This window comes from Moschus berezovskii, chromosome 8 (genome assembly GCF_049115385.1).
Source record: "Moschus berezovskii isolate FMDL1 chromosome 8, NW_MosBer_1.0, whole genome shotgun sequence".
NCBI classification, from domain to species: Eukaryota; Metazoa; Chordata; class Mammalia; order Artiodactyla; family Moschidae; genus Moschus; species Moschus berezovskii.
Window position 1 is genome coordinate 85,098,284 of NC_142467.1, and position 6,794 is coordinate 85,105,077.

The following is a 6,794-nucleotide window of genomic DNA, read 5'->3' on the forward strand; positions in this document are numbered from 1 at the left end:
TGCTAAACTACAATCAATATTAAAAGAGAATCTATTCTGTTTTTAACACTATTTGGAATGGGGAATATTAGTTGCCAAAATAACATTTCATTGGCTTTGGATAAAATGACAGACACTGAGACTATTGCTCTTCTTTAAAAATATAACAAATATTTACTAAGTGGCTACTATGTTCAAGACCCTGTACATAGCACTGGATATATATATATGCATGCTTTCAAAGTGCTTCCCCCTTTGTTTCTTCCTTCTTCCTTTTTCATTTTCTTTTTTTTTCCCTGGAAGAGTAAGCTCCTATTCCAACTCCCTGCTCCAAAAATCCATTCAATATATAGTCCTCAGATAGAGAACATATCAGATATTAAACTGATAAGAACAGATGCTACAGTTGATCTTAGCCAAAAAGGCTGAGAAGAGCTTTCTATCTAGTTAGGCTGCTGCTACTGCTACTGCTGCTCAGTCGCTTCAGTTGTGTCCGACTCTGTGTGACCCCATAGATGGAAGCCCACCAGGCACCCCTGTCCCTGGGATTCTCCAGGCAAGAGCACTGGAGTGGGTTGCCATTTCCTTCTCCAAGGCGTGAAAGTGAAAAGTGAAAGTGAAGTCGCTAAGTCGTGTCTGACTCCTAGTGATCCCATGGACTGCAGCCCACCAGGCTCCTCTGTTCATGGGATTTTCTAGCAAGAGTACCGGAGTGGGTTGCCATTGCCTTCCGCAGGTAAAACATGATGTGATAAGTGCTGTGACAAGAACATGCACAAGGAGAAACAGTCAGCACTGGGCGTCTGAGAAGGCCTCCTGGATTACAAGTAATATAAGTAATGAATGGTAAATAGTTCTTCAGCGAAAGAGGCAGAGACGGAAAAGATACCCCAGGCTGAAGTAGTAGTATGCATAAAAACCTTTTAGGAGAAGATATTCTCTTAAGAAAAAAAAAGTGTTTATTTTATTGTAGAGTGGCAAAATTGGAAGTACGGAAAGAGGTAATAAATATCCTACCACAAACTAGGTGAGAAGGAAGACAGCCTGTTCTTAAATAGCGTGAAATGGACAAGAAGAGAAATGGACGAATTAAATTAGTTTGGGGGGGTGGGGAATTGACATGATGCATTTCTTTCTTGAATGTGCTGGCCAAAAGAGAAAGAAATTAGGAGGAGGATTCCCAAAGAAGTGGCTTGAGGAAATAGATGAACGGCTTACCATTTATTGGAATTAAAAAGTCAAAAAGAAGCATGTGTAATTAGAGGGGAAGCAGGCAGCAGGGATTTTCAGAGTGAGTCCATGTAGGCAAAGTGATAAATTTGACTTTTAACATGTTAGTGGTAGATATACAGTTGCCAGATAAACTTGTTCTGAAACAGGAGAGAAATCTCTGGAAATATAAATTTTTTAATTATCAGATTACAGCCTTAGCTATGGGAGTTATCTATCTATAGACAGCAGAAATGATAGTCAAGGATAGATCTTGAAAACTTAATTGGCAGTCTTAGGAAGAAGGGCCAGTGATGAACTGAACAGGAAAATGAATCTAAAGTGTAGAAAGACAGGAAGGACTAATATTCCAGAAGCAAAAACTGAGTTAACTATCAACTGTGGGCAAATAAGGTATCTACTCATTGTCTTTAGATATATTTGGTGACTTTAAGAAAAACAGAATTCATGGAGGGGTTCTGATTACTACAATACTGCAGGGAATGGAGAATTCAGAAAATGATATAGAACTAATAACGGAATTACTTATCCTGATTGAAATAAATAAAATACAGAATAAAATACTTAAATACCAAAATATATTACATGCCAAAAGATAACTATAGAAGTTCAAAACATTCCACCCCAAAATATACCACTTTGGCATGTTGATTATTTTGAGCTGTAGGTAATAAAAGCAACAAATGCAGGGAGAGGCTTTCTCTGAACTCCTCTTATCTGCCTAAAGACAGATCCTCCAAAAGGAACTCAGTTGTCATAAATCCCCTGCCTGGAAGTTTCATCAAACAGGAAAGATTGATGCTTATCACAGGAGGGGAGGGGAGAAGTTGACATGACTCCCGAACAAATTTTCCCACAAACTATCATAATTCCCATTTGTTCTTCTAAAGGCTCATTCATCTTTTCTAAAAGCATTTACTTTTCCCTAAGAAACCTACACCCCTTCTCCCATTTCCCTATTAAAATGCTATTTAAGGCTGAATTCCTGTCCATTTTAGTTCACTAATTCCTAAAATGTTGATGTTTACTCTTGACATCTCCTGTTTGACCACTTCCAATTTGCCTTGATTCATGGACCTAACGTTCCAGGTTCCTGTGAAACATTGTTCTTTACAGCATCGGACTTTACTTCCATCACCCGTCACGTCCACAACTGGGCACTGTTTTTGCTTTGGCTCTGTTTCTTCATTCCTTCTGGAGTTATTTCTCCACTCTTCTCCAGTAGCATATTGGGCACCTAATGACCTGGGGAGATCATCTTTTAGTGTCCTATCTTTTTGCCTTTTCATACTGTTCATGGGGTTCTCAAGGCAAAAATACTGAAGTGGTTTGCCATTCCCCTTCTCCAGTGGATCACATTTTGTCAGAGCTCTCCACCATGACCCATCCATCTTGGGTGGCCCTACATGGCATGGTTCATAGTTTCACTGAGTTAGTCAAGGCTGCGGTCTATGTGATCAGTTTGACTAGTTTTCTACGATTGTGGTTTTCATTCTGTCTGCCCTCTGAGGGATAAGAGGCTTATGGAAGCTTCCTGCTGGGAGAGACTGACTGTGGGGGAAACTGGGTCTTGTTCTGATGGGTGGGGCCATGCTCAGTAAATCTTTAATCCAATTTTCTGTTGATGGGCAGGGCAGTGTTCCCTCCCTGTTGTTTGACCTGAGGCCAAACCATGGTGGAGGTGATGAAGATAATGGCGACCTCCTTCAAAAGGCCCCATGTATGCACTGCCCCACTCAGTGCCCCCGCCCTGCAGCAGGAAATCACCGACCCTGGTCACTCACAGGAAGGTCTGGATCAGGCTCTTGTGGGGTCACTGCTCCTGAACAGGAATGGGCAAATTTAGCTCAGATGACCATTATATCTACCACTGTAGGCAAGAATCCCTTTGAAGAAACGGAGTAGCCCTCATATTCAGCAAAAGAGTCTGAAATACAGTATTTGGGTGCAATCTCAAAAACTACAGAATGATCTCTGCTCATTTTCAAAGCAAACATTCAGTATCACAATAATCAAAGTCTACACCCCAACCAGTAATGTTGAAGAAGCTGAAGTTGAAACTTCTATGAAGACCTACAGACTTTCTAGAACTAACACCCAAAAAAGATGTCTTGTTCATCACAGGGAACTGGAATGCAAAAGTAGGAAGCCAAGAGATACCTGGAGTAACAGGCAAATTTGGCTTTGGAGTACAGAATGAAGCAGGGCAAAGGCTAACAGTTTTGCCAAGAGAACACCCTGGTAATATCAAACACCTTCCTCCAACAACACAAGAGAGGACTCCACACATGGACATCACCAGATGTTCAATACCGAAATCATATTGATTATATTCTTTTCAGCCAAAGATAGAGAAGATCTATACAGTCAGCAAAAACAAGACTGCGAGCTGACTTTAGCTCAACTCATGTACTTCTTATTGCCAAATTCAGACTTAAATTGAAGAAAGTAAGGAAAACCACTGGACCATTCAGGTATGACCAAAATCAAATCTCTTACGATTATACAGTGGAAGTGACAAAAATAGAGTCAAGGGATTAGATCTCATAGACAGAGTGCTTGAAGAACGATGGACAGAAGCTCATGACATTGTACAGGAGGCAGTGATCAAGACCATCCCCTAGAAATGCAAAAAGGCAAAATGGTTGTCTGAAGAAGCCTTACAAATAGCTGAGAAAAAAGAAGCTAAAGGCAAAGGAGAAAAGGAAAATTATACTTATTTGAATGTAGAGTTCCTAAGATTAGCAAGGACAGACAAGAAAGCCTTCCTCAGTGATCAATGCAAAGAAATAGAGGAAAATAGCAGAATGGGAAAGACTAGAGATCTCTTCAAGATACCAAGGGAACATTTCATGCAAAGATGGGCACAATAAAGGACGGAAATGGTAGGGACCTAACAGAAGCAGAAGATATTAAGAAGAGGTGGCAAGAATACACAAAACAACTATACAAAAAAGATCTTCATGACCCAGATAACTGTGATGGTGTTATCACTCACCTAGAGCCAGACATCCTGGAATGTGAAGTCAAGTGGGCCTTAGGAAGCATCACTACAAATAACGCTTGTGGAGGTGAGGAATTCCAGTTGAGCCATTTCAAATCCTAAAAGATGATGCTGTGCAAGTGCTGCAGTCAACATGCCATCAAACTTGGAAAAGTCAGCAGAGGCCACAGGACTGGAAAAGTTTAGTTTTTACTCCAATCCCAAAGAAAGACAATGCCAAAGAATGTTCATACTACTGCACAATTGCACTCATGCTAGCAAAGTAATGCTCAAAATTCTCACATGCTAGCAAAGTAATACTCAAAATTCTCCAAGCCAGGCTTCAACAGTATATGAACTGAGAACTTTCAGATGTTCAAGATGGTTTTAGAAATGGCAGAGGAACCAGAGATTGAATTGCCAACATCTGTTGGATCATCAAAAAAGCAAGAGAGTTCCAGAAAATCATCTACTTCTGCTTTATTGACTATGACAAAGCCTTTGATTTGTGGATCACAACAGACTATGGAAAATTCTTAAAGAGATGGGAATACCAGACCACCTTACCTGCCTCCTGAGAAACCTGTATGCAGGTCAAGAAGCAACAGTTAGAACTGGACATTAAACAATGGATTGGTTCCAAATCAAGAAAGGAGTACATCAAGGATGTATATTGTCACCCTGCTTATTTAACTTCTATGCAGAGTACATCATACGAAATGTTGGGCTGGATGAATCATAAAGTGGCATCAAGACTGCTGAGAGAAATATCAGTAATCTCAGATATGCAGATGACATCACCCTTATGGCAGAAAGTGAAGAGGAACTAAAGATCCTCTTCAGTACAGTTCAGTCACTCAGTCATGTCCAACTCTTTGTGACCCCGTGAATCACAGCACGCCAGGCCTCCCTGTCCATCACCAACTCCCAGAGTTCACTCAAACCCATGTCCATTGAGTGGGTGATGCCATCCAGCCATCTCATTCTCTGTCGTTCCCTTATCCTCCTGCCCCCAATCCTTCCCAGCATCAGAGTCTTTTCCAGTGAGTCAACTCGTCACATGAGGTGGCCAAAGTATTGGAGTTTCAGCTTTAGCATCAGTCCTTCCCATGAACACCCAGGATTGATCTCCTTTAGAATGGACTGGTTGGATCTCCTTGCAGTCCAAGGGACTCTCAAGAGTCTTCTCCAGCACCACAGTTCAAAAACATCAATTCTTCCAGTGATCAGCTTTCTTCACAGTCCAACTCTCACATCCATACATGACCACTGGAAAAACCATAGCCTTGACTAGATGGACCTTTGTTGACAAAGTAATGTCTCTGCTTTCTAATGTGCTATCTAGGTTGGTCATAACTTTCCTTCCAAGGAGTAAGCGTCTTTTCATTTCATGGCCGCAATCAGCATCCGCAGTGATTTTGGAGCCCCCCAAAAATAAAGTCTGACACTGTTTCCACTGTTTCCCAGCTATTTCCCATGAAGTGATGGGACCAGATGCCATGATCTTCATTTTCTGAATGTTGAGCTTCAAGCCAACTTTTTCACTCTCCTCTTTCACTTTCATCAAGAGGCTTTTGAGTTCCTCTTCACTTTCTGCCATTAGGGTGGTGTCAACTGCATATCTGAGGTTATTGATATTTCTCCCAGCAATCTTGATTCCTCTTGATGAAAGTGAAAGAGGAGAGTGAAAAAGTTGGCTTAAAACTCAACATTCAGAAAACTAAGATCATGCATGGCACTCAATCCATCACTTCATGGCAAATAGATGGGAAAACAATGGAAATAGTGACAGACTTATTTTCTTAGGCTCCAAAATCACCACAGATGGTGATTGCAGCCATGAAATTAAAACACGCTCTTTGGAAGAAAAGTTACGACCAACGTAGACAGTATATTAAAAAGCAGAGACATTACTCTGCCAACAAAGGACTATCTAGTCAAAGCTATGGTTTTTCCAGTAGCCATGTATGGATGTGAGAGTTAGACAATAAAGAAAGCTGAGAGTTGAAGAATTGATGTTTTTGAACTGTGGTGTTGGAGAAGACTCTTGAGAGTCCCCTGGACTGCAAGGAGATCAAACTAGTCAATTCTAAAGGAAATCAGTCCTAAATATTCATTGGAAGGACTGATGCTGAAGCTGAAGGTCCAATACTTTGGCTACCTGATGTGAAGAACTGACTCCTTGGAAAAGACCCCAATGTTGGGCAGATTGAAGGCAGGAGGAGAAGGAGATGACAGAGGATAAAAAGGTTGGATGGCATCACTGACTCAATGGACATGAATTTGAGCAAGCTCCAGGAGTTGGTGATGGCTATGGAAGCCTGGTGTGCTGTAGTCCATGGGGTGGCTAAGAGTCAGACATGACTTAGCAACTTAACTGATACTGAAGCCTGAATTCTAAGCTACCTCAGGAGTTACTCATTTTTCCCTGGGTATCTCCCATGTATTCATGAGGCACATATGTTTATAAACTTTTATCTGCTTTTCTCTTCTTAATCATCTTTTATCCGAGAAATTCTCGCCTAAAAACTCAGAAAGCTAAAAGGAATAATTATTTTTCCTCCCCTACAATAAGATACTTAAGTGTATAGCCAAACTTTTA

General features: G+C 40.9%; 1 pseudogene; it reads right to left on the reverse strand.

The window, feature by feature from the left end:
* Positions 1-266: 266 nt before the first annotated feature.
* LOC129559683 (U2 spliceosomal RNA) lies at positions 267-416 on the reverse strand (annotated as a pseudogene).
* Positions 417-6,794: the final 6,378 nt, after the last annotated feature.